The sequence below is a fragment of the Delphinus delphis genome, chromosome 3, assembly GCF_949987515.2.
Source record: "Delphinus delphis chromosome 3, mDelDel1.2, whole genome shotgun sequence".
Lineage (NCBI taxonomy): Eukaryota > Metazoa > Chordata > Mammalia > Artiodactyla > Delphinidae > Delphinus > Delphinus delphis.
In genome coordinates this window covers 130,453,847-130,470,035 of record NC_082685.1, presented here as the reverse complement: position 1 = coordinate 130,470,035, position 16,189 = coordinate 130,453,847, and the positions used below count along the sequence as shown (strand labels likewise).

At 38.1% G+C, this 16,189-nt stretch overlaps 1 protein-coding gene across 3 annotated transcripts in view; it reads right to left on the bottom strand.

Moving 5' to 3' along the window:
* PLPP1 (phospholipid phosphatase 1) overlaps positions 1-16,189 on the bottom strand; it is a 119,447-nt gene that overhangs the window by 90,504 nt on the left and 12,754 nt on the right. The window contains exon 1 of one of the 3 annotated variants that reach the window (XM_060009491.1): positions 2,892-4,584. The exons of the other annotated variants lie outside the window; for them this stretch is intronic. The gene's annotated coding sequence lies outside the window, so the exon portion shown is untranslated. Of the gene's footprint in view, positions 1-2,891; positions 4,585-16,189 lie in introns of those variants that run through there. 3 annotated transcript variants of the gene reach the window in all.

The window sequence follows — 16,189 nt, the reverse complement described above, 5'->3', positions numbered from 1 at the left end:
GAACTACAATGATTTACCACATATGAAGTAGGTAGATCATAATAGCTATAAGTTTTATATCTCCTAAAAAGGGTACTAAAAAAATTTCCAAGGTCTAAGGTTTTTTGACATTAGAAATTTTGTTACAAAACATGCTTATCTTATAGGCAGTAGAAATAATCTAGAGGGTCATCAGTTTAGCAGAAAGTCATCAGTTTAGCAGGGGTAATCAAATACAAGCCATAATGAATATACTTATTTTAGTCACCACTTCTTGAAAAATCTTATAAAATAATGGTACTCAGGCAGATCATTCTAAAAGGGTGGCACTGTCTTTTTAATTATGTAATAAGCAAAGGAATATTACTCTAGTGGGTCTTTCAAGTTTTTGATTTAAACAAAACCTCAAAATTGATTACATATTAATATAAACCGTCAGTCTGATGGAGGGGAGAGGAAAGAAAATAAATAATTTCATTTAGGGCAGTGTCTTATGAAATTTTCTGTGATGACAAAAGTAACCAATACAACATGCTGTCCAATACAGCAGCCACTAGTCACACTTGACTAATGAGCACTTAATATGTGGCTAGTGAGAATGAAGGACTAACTTTTTTATTTTATTTTAATTAATTTCATCTTAAATAGCTACATATGGCTAGAGGCTTTCATAATGGATAATGCAGATTTAGGGGGTTAAAAATAAACTAAGGTTGAGAGCCATCAAATTTCGTTAACACTTAATACACAGCAAAACTAATTTTGATTCCCTAACTTAAGAGGAAATAATTATGAAATACTTGAGTAAACATAGATTTAACTGTGAGCCAATGCCCAGAATAAAATTCCCCTATGTGAATACTTTTGGCTTGCTTCCTTTAAAGAACCTGTCCCTGCTGCATCCCTCAAATTTAAGAACCCTGAATTGGCTTCTCTCTCCAGGCAACTAACCTTCCTATAAGGGGAAGGAAGAGGGCCGGTCAAGTTTGTCTGGGGTACTCTCCTACCTGGCTCACCAACCTCAAATCTTCCCATTCTTCTGTCCTGGGGTAAGAAGCCCTTAATCTCTAACCCAGCAGAGTGCCTCCTTGGCTCTGGCTGCCCAAAGCCCGCCTTTACAGCACCCCAACTGCAGAGCAGCTACCAACTACTTCTTCTTACTCCCAGAATTATTCCTACCCTGAATGGAGGCCATGAACACTCGGCTTAGCTGTATACAGATAATACTAATCAAAGGCATTTAGGTTTTTGTAATTCATTCCAAGCAGCACAATACTTATGCTTGTAAAATACAATATAGTTTTAAGTTTCACTTCAGTAAAAGCTAAATTCTGTTCTTAGTACATTGCCTGATCACCTGCTTCTAACCTAAGGAATTGTAAGGAACACTCAATCTCTCTCAAGTGGGTAGTAGTCATCACTGTTAGAACAGGAAAAAACAGAATTCTTTCCTGGTAGGCTTCTCAAGTTATCCCACATAGTGAAGTCTCTAAAGTAGCAGTTCTTAACTTCTTGGGGTTCACAGACCCCTTTAAGATTCTAATGAAACTACGGACCCTCTCCTCAAAAACACATGAACTTTTGCCATATAGTTTCACAACCTGCGTGCACACACACACACACACAAATGGTCATCTATGGACACTTCTACTATAAAAGTATGTGAAACATAATAAAAATAATTAATATTCTAAAGTCCACAGACCTAAGTGACCAGTAGAATATGACCTCAAAGAAGCTAGAATTAATTCAACATGATATTCCTACATCTTCTCTTAATTCTCCTTCCTCCTTCCCCTCCTCCCAATTTTACCCTCTTCCCATCATCCCTCTTTGCTCTTTATACTTCATCTCCTTATTTGGCTATATCATCAAACTAAAGTCACTTTTAGTATTACTTACATACTTATTGCAATATTATGTTTCCTGTTCTAATTTCAAGAGTCACAGTTTATTTCTTTAAAGAAAAGTACAATATCAGTTGAATACCTACTGTTTGCCAGATATTTGCCTATCTTTAACAATTCTACAAAGGGGAAAGAAACAGTATATCCCCCTAAATCTGCATGTTTGAAAACTTCCAAGTCACTAAGTCATAGAAAAGTTAAGATATAAATCACAAAATAGTTTGATATGAATGAAAATATGACAAATCAAAATTTAAAGTATAAAGTTAAAATACTACACGTGAAAATGTAGTCTTAAATTTATACATTAGAAATTAATGAAACATTCAACACAATAACTTATCTTTTAAAAGCTCGAGAAAGTGAAAGAATATAGGAGATTAATGAAATAGAAAAAGGAAAAATCAGATCAATTGGTCAAAAAATCAGATCAAAAAATCAGATCAAAAAAAAGATCAAAAAAAATCAGATCAATAAAACCAAATGAGTTTTTTTTTAATATAAATTTATTTATTTTATTTATTTTTGGCTGCATTGGGTCTTCGCTGCTGCGCGCGGGCTTTCTCTAGCTGCGGTGAGCGGGGGCTACTCTTTGTTGTGGTGCGCGGGCTTCTCATTGCAGTGTCTTCTCTTGTTGCGGAGCACGGGCTCAAGGTGAGCAGGCTTCAGTAGCTGTGGCTCTCAGGCTCAGTAGTTGTGGCTTGCAGGCTCTAGAGCACAGGCTCAGTAGTTGTGGTGTATGGGCTTAGTTGCTCCACAGCATGTGGGATCTTCCCGGACCAGGGCTCGAACCCGTGTCCCTTGCATCGGCAGGCAGATTCTTAACCACTGCGCCACCAGAGAAGCCCCACCAAATGAGTTTTTATAGGTTAACAAAATAATCAGTCTTGCTCAAGTTTAAGAAAACAAAACACAAATACAGCAAATTATTAAAAATTTTAAACGGCACTAACTATATCTCTGAGCTAAATTTTATCAGAAACTCACAAATGTGAAGCAACTCACCCAAGAGTACACAGCTCTTGGGTGTGTACTAGGCAGATACCAGGATTACCCAGTTGGTAAAGAGGGAAGCCAGGATTTTAACAAAAAGGTCCTCTTCTTTTCATATCATACCACCTCTCCTTTAGGAACGGACACTAACCACCAGGTTCTCAGTTTCTTAGCTACAAATGAAAAAGAAGAATGACATCTCTCAGGTCCCTTTTCAATCCATGATTCTATGAGCTTAAGCTGGTCTGTGTAGAGACAAACAGCTGATTTCCTTCTGTTGGTTAGACTGGGGGTGAAGGTGGAGTTACTCTGTGTGACCTAGCATATATCTTAATCTACTACACTTGGGTTGATTGAGCCATCCTAATGTGTAAGTACACTTTGAGGCAAACTATGGAAGAGAAATAAGAAACCTCAGCAAAACTTACAAGAAAAATAAACAGCAAACTTACAAGAAAAATAAACAGTGAGGGAACTGCTTCTAGGAGCTGATGTTTTACCAAAAAGGTAATGGATAAAACCCATATGTAAGAAATAGTCTCCCTTCCAAAAAAAAATCCAGCATATATAAATTTAACCATGTTTGTTCATTTCTCTACATGTATATTTGGGTCTAACAAGTAAGTCTACAGTTACTTTCGTAAAATTTGCTTCTACAAACCCGTTCATTTTCTCCTTTTAGAAGTCCAAGGTTAAAAGTAAATAAAATTTTTTTGGCTCTTTACTACTTTGTGTTACCTGAGCAGTTTTTAGAAAATTCTATTCATTCCAAATTTAAGGAATGTTCTTTATTTGTTGTCCAATTCAGTTTGAACAAAATACATTTCGGAGAGAAAAACATGCAATATTTTTCTTGCTTTCTTTGGAAACAGGTGTTGCAAATCTTTCCAGAATCACATGAAAAATCTTCCTGCCAGTTGACAGGAGTTGTATGTTATTTCTCAACATAAAGAGTTTTCTTCCCCTCCTTTATAAAGGATCATTAAATGTCCAAAAGTAAAGAAAGTCATTCAAAATTTTACCAACTTAACTAAGTGAAACTAATAAGTCTGCCAGGTAAGATAGCTTGTTTCCTCTACAGATCAAATGCAGAGACTCCTTCCTGATTCTTAGTCCTGATCATTTGACAAATGTTTCATGTCTAGCACAGCTAGACATTCATATCTGACACTCAAGAGAGAATGCAGAGTAAAGATGAATATCTGAAATTTCAATTATAAAGGGGATAGCTGAAGCCATGAGATTCTATGAAGATCAGAGAAAGTGACAACAACCATAATGTTAGAAAGAAAAAAGGAAGACAACATAGCCAACTAATAAGCAATGAACTACCAGGTAAGTAGGATAAAGAACATGAAAGAACAGTGTCAGGGAAAATGAGGGGGCACTTTTCAAAAATGTAACACTTTTTACTTAACTCCCTGACAGTATGCTAGATGGTCTTTAATAACTTTAAAGGGGAAATGTTATTACATCATTTTGAAGATGAAGAAACCTGCCCAAGGCAACTTAGGTTGCAGAATTAGGATTCAAACCCCGGGTCAATGAGGCCGTGAGCCTTCTGGGTTCAGATCGTCTTAACAATAGCAGATGCCACTTAAAAAGCTAAGTAGAAAAAGAACACACAAGAGGTCACTGATGAATCCTGATAGAAGGACTGCAGTACTCTCTGAGTGAAAACAGAAAAACTGAAAAGAATTAGAGAATGAGAGTAAGTGGGTAGAAACTTTTAAATGCCTTGTGATAAAAAGGAAGGAAGGGGAAGAACTTCGTCTATACCCTGAAGGACAAATACGGCAAAAGAAGGTTAATGATTTTTTTTGGTCTTCTCTATGGTGCAAAAGATGTGATAGTGAGCTGATGTGGTAAAATGCAGATGGTGGGAGAGGAGGACTTAAGAATGAGGATGAATGGATGGAGCTGGATCCATAGGAGATGAGAGGAAATGTAAGCATACACAAACGACCAAGACTATCAACTCATCAAGAGCAGGGCTGGCTAGTGTTGGGGGTTTTTTTAGTGTTTCCTGTTTGATTTGTATTGCTATGCAATGTAGTCAGGTCCTGGTTACTCTCTGGGGATGTCATATCCAGTTATTAGTATTGGCTTCACCCTTTCCCCGTCCCACACTCCCCTGGGCCCTTTGGCCCTGATGAAAACAGTGTGGCAAAAGGGAAGAAAGGGGGCTGAAACAGTGTGAGCACCTCTATGGGTCTGGCACCATACTGAACATTTAACAGTAATTTTCATTTAATCCTCAGAATACTAGAACACAAGCTCCAAGAAGGCATGAATATGTTTGTTTTGTTCTCTGATATACCCCAAGCACTTAACACTGTGCTTAGAACAAGGCAGGCCCTCAACAAATATTTGATGAACAAAGAGTCACCTTGGTATTATTATCCCCATTTTAAAGATGAGAGGATGACTCAGAGAGGATAAGTAACTTAAAGTCATACATGTAATAAGGGTGAAATTTAAAATGTTTAACAACTAGTACTGCACCAGCACTGGCCACTCAGAACAGATGCCAGTTGGTGCTGGAGGAGCTGGGTTCTGCTTCAGCCTTTTAGTTGTGGGATCTTGGGGAGGTCCACGGGAGGGCTGTGGGCAGGGGAACGGAAGACTCAGATGTATACCAGCCTTGATAGTAAGTGATGCATCCAGGATTCAAACATACACTTATCTGACTCTAAAGCCTTCTAAATGAAGTGGGAAACAGTACCATTTGCTTAAAAATGAGGAGAGCAGGAGATAACTGGAGGTTTAAATAGAGTAGAAAAAAATATTCAAAATACCTGCAATGGGAAACAATTAGTAATGAATTAAAGATTGATACCCAAGGTCAGTCTGTTGCCAGACAATTTAAAAAACAAGAATAGGATGATCCAACTATAACAGGGTAGAGAGAAATGAGGAATAAGAGAAATATGAATGGGCAAAGCAAAACTACAGTATAAGGATTTTCAATTCCAGGTAAATAATTTGGATATACTTCAAAAAGAAATGAAAAATCAACACTGGCTCCTGAGCAAGAAAGGACTTGATGAAAGCTGTACCTCAAGAAGATGAGTTTGTGCAAGGTAGAGGGGGAGAAGTATGGAGCCACATGGGAGGGATCAGTGGTCAAGAGCGCTATATATTTGGGTGTGACTCACAGAGATGGCACTCAAAGTATCCAGGGGCAAGAGTTCAAAGAACAGTGCACCCTCGGCTTTTAGGAACACGTACATTCTGGTCACTGGCTTGTAGTCGCCACCTCTCTGTGGCTGACATGGTTTTACTATAAAAAGTACTTAGTTATCTTGTTGGTTTTCTGTTTAAGTTGGAACAAAAGGGATAAAGTGCAGTTTAGATATAAGTGACATTTACCAAAGAAGGTTTTTACTTTTTGTGGTTTTCTGTCAATAATTACCTATAATATCCTCAACCTTGGAGTCTCTTAGTTCATTAAGACTCTTAAAAGAAATTTGTGTATGTACTTAAACAGCTTTAAAAAAAAATCCAGGACAATTATGTAGACAGTTTATTTTAATATGGACCCTGAGATTTCCACACAAAAAACAAGTTAGCCTATTTATTTATACGATAACAAAAATAAAAAGCAGAAGTTGGTCACCTGTTGTTACTGTCCCAGAAAGGCACACAGTGCCAACTGGCCAGGAACAACATTAATTCCTTCCACCCTCTTATGGTAACAGCTGTTCCCTTTTTTTTTTCATGCTGGCAAAGGTCACACTCAGTAGCAAACTTTCCATGTAGATTTCTACATGCAAAAGGCAAGGAGATGGCTGACATAATAGGGTGTGAGGAGAGACAGCTGATTTTTTTCTATTTTACTTTCTCCTGGGCACTTATCAGGAAACTATTTTGGGCTTCTTTGATATTTGAAGCTATAACTATTAATCATTTCTCAGCCAAAAAACCCCCCCAAAAAATGCTGTTTACATGAAGCTGGACTTGGGGATGATATAAGCACATTTTGAAATAAGCAAAAAACTACAGCAAAATTATACAGTAACGTTTACATCATTAATAACCACCTAATTAAAAATGCATTATGTTAAGTGAAGAGGCCAGGCTCAAAAGGCTACATATTATATGATTCCATTTACTATATGGCATTATATGACATTCCGTTTATATGACATTATAGGATGAAGAACAGACCCATGGTTGTCAGAGGTGGAGAATGGTGGGAGGAGTTGACTAAAAAAGAGAAGCCTGAGGGAATTTCGGTGGGTGGGGGGAACAGACTAGTTCTGTATCTTGATTGTGTGGTGGTTACAAGACTCTAAGTTCTAAATTGTCTAAGTTCACATAACTGTATCCCAAAAGAGTGAATTTTACTATATACAAATTTTTTCTTAATGTTGGCTTAAGCCTCATATCACCTCTCTCAACTCCCCTCACTTGTTTCAAACCTCTCCCCAAGCTCCAAACAATGACCCCACCCCCTCCACCTAGCTAAGGTCTACTTGCCATTCTAGCTTCTTTCTATTCAGCTCCTCCTGGAATCTTTCCTTTGGTGTGGCACGGTGGGGTCCCAGATGGAGCTGAGGCTTTGTAGTCAGATACACCTAGTTGGGTTTACTCTGGGCATTCTCCCAGTTACTACTTGAGTGAGCATGGGCAAATTATCTACCTATCTAAGCTCAGTTTCCTCATATGGTGGATGCAAATAAATATAATTCATGTACCTCCTTGTTGTAAACTAAGAGCCTAGTAATATGCCTAGCATATTACCTGGCATATTAAGAGAGCTTAATTAAATGCTTATTCCCAGATCTTTCTCCTCTGCCTACTGCCTTCACAACCAATGCTCTCTTTCTGAGTTTCCAGGGACCTGATACATACATAAAATTATCACAACACTTAACTGATGTATTGGAATTATTTATCTCTGGCAAATAAAATGGGTCTATGTCTCTCTCTGATCCCTGAATTCACAAAGGGCAGCATGTTCGTTGCCTGATAGTTAATAAATTGTTTGAAGAATAGCTTGTCCGCCTGATCTGGTCTTATTGTTAAAGAAGGAAGTACTGGAAGAGAGAGAGAAGCAGGCAGAAAAGGCCAGAACACACTGAGATAGTCTGGGATGGGCGACCCGAGAAGTTTTCCAAAGTTTGTACTAAGATGTTGTATACAGAATTACAGCACAAAAACTGCAAATAACCTAAATATTAAAAAATGGAGGTAAAGTGGATTATGCCAAATACAAACAATGAAACACACATAACCATTAAAAGTAATTTTGTAGAGGCTTCCCTGGTGGTGCACTGGTTGAGAGTCTGCCTGCCAATGCAGGGCACGTGGGTTCGCACCCCGGTCTGGGAGGATCCCGCATGCCGCTGAGCGGCTGGGCCCGTGGGCCATGGCCGCTGGGCCTGCGTGTCGGGAGCCTGTGCTCCGCAGCGGGAGAGGCCACAGCAGTGAGAGGCCCGCGTACAGAGAAAGAAAAAAAAAAAGTAATTTTGTAGGAGACTATGTTAAAAAGAGTACATAAAGTAATATCCCAACTTATTGTTGTTTTTTTTTTAGAGCACAGGTTTTTTGTTTGTTTTTAAATTCTTTTCTATCAGAGCATAACTGATTAACAATGTTGTGTCACTTTCAGGTGTACAGCTAAGTGATTCAGTTATACATATACATGTATCTATTCTTTTGCAAATTCTTTTCCCATTTCAGTTATTAACAAAATACTGAGCAGCGTTCCCTGTGCTATGCTGTAGTTCCTTGTTAGTTAACTATTTTATTATTATTATTTTTTATTTAAATAGACTTTATTTTTTCCAGAGCAGTATTAGGTTCACAGCAAAATTAAGTGGAAGGTACAAAGATTGCCCACATACCTCTTTTCCCCACACATGCGCAGCCTCCCACATTATCAATAATCTCTCCAAAGTGGTACATTTGTTACACTTAATGAACCTACCTTGACAAATAATTGTCATCCAGTGTCCATAGTTTTACATCAGGGTTCACTCTTGGTGTAGTACATTCCATGGGTTTGGACAAACGTAGAATGACATGCATCTACCATTATAGTATTACAGAGAGTAGCTTTGTTGCCCCCCAAATCCACTATGCTCCACCTATTCATCCTTCTCTCTCCTCTAACTCCTGGCAACAACTGTCCATAGTTTTGCCTTTTCTGGAATGTCACATAGTGGAAGTCATACAGTATGTAGCCCTTTCAGATTGGTTTCTTTCACTTAGTGATATACATTTAAGGCTCCTCCATATCTTTTCATGACTTTTTGCTTAGTCTGGATGTACCATAGTTTATTCATTCATCTCCTGAAGGATATCATTGTTGCTTCCAAATTCCAAAATTTTGGAATTCCAAAAATTCTGAATTTTGACAATTATGAGTAAAGCTGCTATAAATATCCACATGCAGGATTTTGTATGGACATAAGTTTTTTACATTTGGGTAAATACCAAGGAGCATGATTATTAGATCCTGTGTAAGAGTATGTTTAGTTTTGTAAGAAACTGCCAAACTGTCTTTCAAACTAGGTGTAGTACTTTGCAATCCCACCAGCAATAAATCAGAGTTCCTACTGCTCCTCTCCCTCACAGTCCACATACTTCTTTTAAATTTCCAGTCATTTCCCAGTTTCTTCTGATTAATTTTCACAAGTGTCATGATAATTTTTTATACTCTTGAAGCCCCTCTTGAGTTTTCGAGTCCACGTGCCACATTGTAGCTAGGTTATCTTTTAATTGACAAATGTGATGAGGCTCTTAAATCCAAGTACTGCCATTAGTAAGTGGTCTCTCTACTCCTAAATATAATTTCGCATCATATCAGATGACATGAAATGAGAGCACAGAACAACATAAGACATAAAACTGTATGATTTACTCATCACTCTAACTTTATTTCACACCAATACCTGCTTAGGAATTGTCTATTCCCTTTAAAGAAAATGCTTTTTATTGTTTTCTCCCTCTTTTTTTCTTTTTCTTACCATTATCACTAGGCCTCAACTATATTTTCAATAAACTACAAGCTACTTGAGGGCAAGAAATGAATCTTGTTTAAAACAGATGCCTAACATTGAATACAGAGTCTGATGTCTACTACACCTACAGTTTATATTTATTGAATATTAAAATAAATATAAATATGTAAATATAAATAGATTTATTGAATAAATGATATAGATGTATATAAGCATATTTGGAAAATATTTTCTTTCTTCAAAATTAATTTTTAAAAATTTTCCAGTCATGTCCAATAAAATCAACTGCTTCTAAAATTTCAGTTGATTTTTTTGGGACCTTATCAAACTTTACTGTAATATATTGTCTTTTAGATAACTAGATTCAGTTTGGTAAAATTCTATTCCTAATTTTTTCTTAATATTTTCATAAGAAAGAGAGAATGGATATATAAATGTGGATATATATATATGTGGATGTTTATATATATATAAAATGTCTTTGCCATGTTAGTATCAAAGTTATGCTGGATACATACATGATTACAAATAATGACTTGTATTGGTTTGTATGTTGAATTCTGTCTGAAATTTATTTCTTCAACATTGGAAGGATATTCTCAGTTAATACAGACTTCTAGCTTGGTCTACAAGGACTTTAGGCAGATCTTTTTTTTGGGGCGGGGGGTGGGGGAGGGATCTATCATTTCTTTTGAGAAGTTTCCTAACAGTCTTCTTTAGCTCATTTGAAGACAGTGTATTTCCATTTAGAACACAGGTTTTTTTTAAAAAGTGTCTGGAAAAATATACAACCAAAATGTTAAAAAAGAGGTCATCGGACTTCCCTGGTGGCGCAGTGGTTGGGAGTCCACCTGCCGTTGCAGGGGACACAGCTTCGTGCCCCGGTCCAGGAAGATCCCACATGCCGCGGAGCGGCTAGGCCCGTGAGCCATGGCCGCTGAGCCTGCGCGTCCGGAGTCCGTGCTCCGCAATGGGAGAGGCCACATCAGTGAGAGGCCCGGGTACCGCAAAATAAATAAATAAATAAAATTAAAAATTAAAAAATAAATAAAAAAGAGGTCATCTCTGGGCGGCAGTAAGATTAGTAGTAATACTTATATTCTTTTCTGGGCTTTTTAGAGTTTACCAATTTATTACATGTTAATTTTAGAAAATTTGGAAATCACAGAATAATTATTTTAAAAGAAAAAACTAATCTAGATTTTACTAATGATGTTATTCCATATCCAAGACTCAAATGTCGAAAAATGGGGTTAAATGCATTATGCTGAATCCATATAATGAAACACTATGTATTTCCGAAATACAAACAGCAAAATATATTACAAACTATATACCTTTGGGGAAAGAAACAAGATATAAGAAGTTCCTCCAGTGAAAAAGTTATTTTAACTTGGAAAATCTATGAACATGGGACTTCCCTGGTGGCGCAGTGGTTAAGAATCCGCCTGCCAATGCAGGGCACACGGGTTCGATCCCTGGTCTGGGAAGATCCCAGATGCCGCGGAGCAACTAAGCCCGTGCACCACAACTACTGAGCCCACGTGCCTAGAGCCCGTGCTCCACAACAGGAGAAGCCACCTCAATGAGAAGCCCGCACACCACGATGAAGAGTAGCCCCCGCTTGCCGCAACTAGGGAAAGCATGTGCACAGCAATGAAGACCCAACGCAGCCATAAACAAATAAATTAATTTTTTTAAAAGAAAATCTATAAACAGATATACAGGAACATTTCATCAAATATTAACTACTGTATCTTTCTTCAAAGGTTTATCCAAAGCCAAAAAATTTCAGAAGACAATATAAGATAGTGGGGCTTCCCTGGTGGCGCAGTGGTTAAGAATCCATCTGCCAATGCAGGAGACATGGGTTCGATCCCTGGTCCGGGAAGATCCCACAGGCTGCGGAGCAACTAAGCCCGTGCACCACAACTACTGAGCCTGTGCTCTAGAGCCTGCGAGCTACAACTACTAAAGCCCACGCACCTAAAGCCCGTGCTCTGCAACAAAGAGAAGCCACCACAGCGAGAAGCCCGCGCACCATAATGAGGAGTAGCCCCCACTCACCACAACTAGAGAAAGCCCGCGCTCAACAGCAAAGACCCAATGCAGCCAAAAATAAATAAAGAAAAGAAAATTTTAAAATATATATATAAGAGTGAATCAGGGGAAGGTTCCTCTTTGAAACATAGCTTCTACAGAGTTTATTTAGTCTTTAGCTTAAAGAAATTGACCTGTAGCGTTTTATCTGGATATTATTTAAGCTTATAAGACAAAGCGTCCTGTGTTCAGGTGAGATCACCTGATTAAGTTACTTCTCTCTTTGAACTAATGAGACTTCCAGTCTCAGCAATACCATCCACAAGCTTCCCTTAACCAACGAAGTCTCCCTTATTAGCAGTTGGGCAAGAGACAACTGCTCCCATTCAGCAGGAAGGCCTATATTCCAAAGAATAAAAAGTGTACGTTTACTATCATACTGATTCTTGACTAAAGCTGGCAAACTCTAATGCCTTTACAGAATTTCTAGAATAGTCACTGTCTAGGAAGGTATATACATAAGTTAATTCCTCTTTAGAGACTGTTTATGGTGGTGGTTGGGGGGCAGATATTAAATCCTTTAAGGAGACTGCTTTAGCAACTGAACTTGTAGAAAAGAAACCTGACTGACTTGATTTCACCATTTTGGTACAAAATATGCATAAGAAGTAATTCAAGAATCAAAACTACAAATAAATTTTAAACAACCAAATAAAATCCAGACCTGAGACCTCAACGGCTTTTAAGAGTTCACATGACCCCACCAATAAAAAAAAAATGTATTGTGTATTTTAAATCTTAAAAGTATTTATGTGGATCCATCATGTCTAGTCTGAAATTATGCCAAATGGCAAGGTTCCAGAAACTAAAATAAAGTTATACTAAGGTGTGTCTCAGAAGGAAAACATAAAAACTCTAACTTTGGCAGGAAGTTACCAAAGTGGCATATCTAAATTAGTAAGCTTTGTTTAAAACACACACACTTTTTTAAAAAGGCACACAAGCCAAAAAAGTTTAGCAAAATTCTTTTTTTTAATAGTTATTATTGCAGTAGCAAATCATATACCCGTTTTCCCAAAAATCTATGTTATAAAATAACTCGAGTTATTTTATACAGAAGATAAGTTGCAAGAAGGAAGAACTCCCGCAAATTATTCCTTTATGGCTAAGAGCAAACATGCAATGCTGAAACTACACAATAAACAGCAGCTGCCATGGGAAGCAAGAAAAAAAAAGACAGGCAGATATTAGTTTGCTGAATGCCTACTAAGTACCAGGTACTTTATTTACATAGGTTCTCGTTTATTCCTAACAAATCTGTGAAGCAGACAGTATTCGCTCCATTATGCAAGTGAAGAAACTGAAGCTCAACAACACTAAATAAGAATTTGTAAAAAAAAAAAAAAAAAAGAATTTGTGTGACGTGAAGCAAGAATACAGAGCAAAGCAGAATTCTGAAACCAAGTCTACCAGGCTTCATATCCCAAACTCCACCACATTTGGTAACAGTTACTTTGGAAAACAAGGATATCAAATAATCCAGTGTTCTCAGTAAACAGGGTTCTGTAAGAGTTCAACTATTCCTATACCGTTGACCTAAAAATGGTCCCTCTATCTGGCAAGATCCTTCTTCCCCCATTGAGCATATCACAGGAAATCATGACAACCTATTATCCCAGACTATTGGCTACTACACTCTCCCTTCTAAGTGCAACTTTTTAAAAGAATTACCAATAGCCACAGATTTCCACTTCACCAACTATTCACTTCTCAGCCCACCCCAATTTATTTTTTTAACATTTATTTTTTTAATAAATGTATTTATTTTATTTATTTATTTTTGGCTGCATTGGGTCTTTGTTGCTGCACGCGGGCTTTCTCTAGTTGCCGCGAGCGGGGGCTACTCTTCGTTGCGGTGCGTGGGCTTTTCATTGCAGTGGCTTCTCTTTGTTGCGGAGCATGGGCTCTAGGGGCACGGGCTTCAGTAGTTGTGGCTTGTAGGCTCAGTAGTTGGGGCACACAGGCTTAGTTGCTCTGCAGCATGTGGGATCTTCCCGAACCAGGGCTTGAACCCGTGTCCCCTGCATTGGCAGGCGGATTCTTAACCACTGCGCCACCAGGGAAGCCTCCAGCCCACCCCCAATTTAAAAATGGCTTTACATAAGGTTATCAATGACCTTTGTGTAACTAAACTCAATGACACCTTCCAAGTGTTATCTTACTTACATTTCAGGAGAATGTAGACATTGTTACCACTCTCTCCTTGAAGCATTCTCTTCACTTGGCTTTCCAGAAACATTCTCCTGGTTTTTAAAGTGTTCCCTCCCTCTCAGTCTTGGTATTTTTCATTTCCTCCAACCAATCTAAAAAGTTGGTGTTTCTCATAGCTCGGTCCTAAACCTTCTTTCCTTTTCACTTTATAACTTCTTCCTGAGATTTCATCAATTCTCATGACTTCAATTACCATGAATATGACAATGACTCCCAAAAGTCAGACAGTTCCTCTGAGCTTTCGACCCATTTATCCAAACAAGGACTTGATACTTCCTCTTGGAAATTTCAAAGGCACCTTAAACACAACACGCTGAAAATAAAACTCACTATCTCATCTCCACCCCCCTTCCCATCTCAAATGGGTTCTCTCCTAGTGCTCCCCAGCTCAGTTATTACAGAAACCAACGTCTATCCAATTATGCAAGCCAGAACTTTCACAACTATCTTTGACATTTCTCTCTCTCTGACTTCCCACTTTAAATATGTCACCAAAACCTGCCCATTTTACCTCTCAGATACCTCACAAATCCCTTCAAACTTTTCTCCATTTCCACCAGCACCTCTTTACTTTCACTACCATTATCTCATTTGGATGGCTGCAACAGCCTCCTAACTGATCTCCCTAAATCCATTGTTTTCCAGCTTCAATCTATTATTCCCCCCTGCAGCCAAAGTCACCATTTTAAAAAGCCACCCTATCCTCCTTATTCAAAACCCTTTTTATAAACTCGCATAGTACCCATATCTCTCCTTCATAGCACTTATTGGTTCATTTTTATATTTATTTGTGTGATTATATGCATCTCCACTGCCTAAGACAGAGCCTAGCACACAATATGTGAACTAATATTACTGGAATAAACAAATGCCTACTATGTAGTGGACACTGCATCACAGCCAAGGAGAACATACAGATGAACCCAGTCCTTTTCAGATAAAGAAACTGAAGTTGTCAACTTGGGTGATTTACCCTAGTGGTAGGTGATAGAACTAGAATTCAAACTCAGACCAGTATGCTTCCAGTGTCCATATTCTTTAACTTTTATGCATCCTATCAATATAAAATAATTCTGTAAAACTTTTATACATTAGTAAAAATAAATGGAAACTTTTTTTTTTTTTTTTTTTTGCGGTACGTAGGCCTCTCACTGTTGTGGCCTCTCCCATTGCAGAGCACAGGCTCCAGACGCGCAGGCTCAGCGGCCATGGCTCACGGGCCCAGCCACTCCGCGGCATGTGGGATCTCCCCAGACCGGGGCACGAACCCGCGTCCCCTGCATCAGCAGGCGTACTCTCAACCGCTGCGCCACCAGGGAAGCCCTGGAAACTTATTTAGTATCTTGATAACATACAAAATATTTTAATAAAGTTCTGTTGAAATTGCAAGGTAACACCCTAACATTTAAACTGCTTTAAAATAATACAACAGTCCATTCCCCTCTTATTTTGAGTAATCATAGTTTGCACAGATATGATGCTAGCCCCCTCAAAAAGTACCCATTCACCCCCTTTATTATACACAGTACTAATGTGTCTTTATCTCCTATAACATAAACACCTTCTTCTGAATTATATTCAGATAATACACTAAAACATGCCTATGGCTAGCCCCTATATGAGCTGTAACATTTCTGCCACAATTGTTTGATGTACCTTACAGTTCAAAATGTCAAACTCTTCTGCTTTTAATTTACAAAATATTCAACCAAGTTATGCTGTCTTCCAATCTCAATATTTCATTCCTTTTTATAAAATTTGATTGATTGATTTTGCCGCACTGGGCAGCTTGTGGATCTTAGTTCCCCAACCAGGGATCGAACCCAGGCCACGGCAGTGAAAGAGCCGAGTCCTAACCACTGGACTGCCAGGGAATTCCCCTCCAATCTCAATATTTCATTCTTAATTATGAAAAGTCTGAGGACATGAAGTAAGGGTAACTATAACAAAATTTTTCCAGCAATCTGCTCTTTTTTCCTAGTAAATTGTAAACATAGGTTGAATTATAGTTGATCAACCTAAAGGACA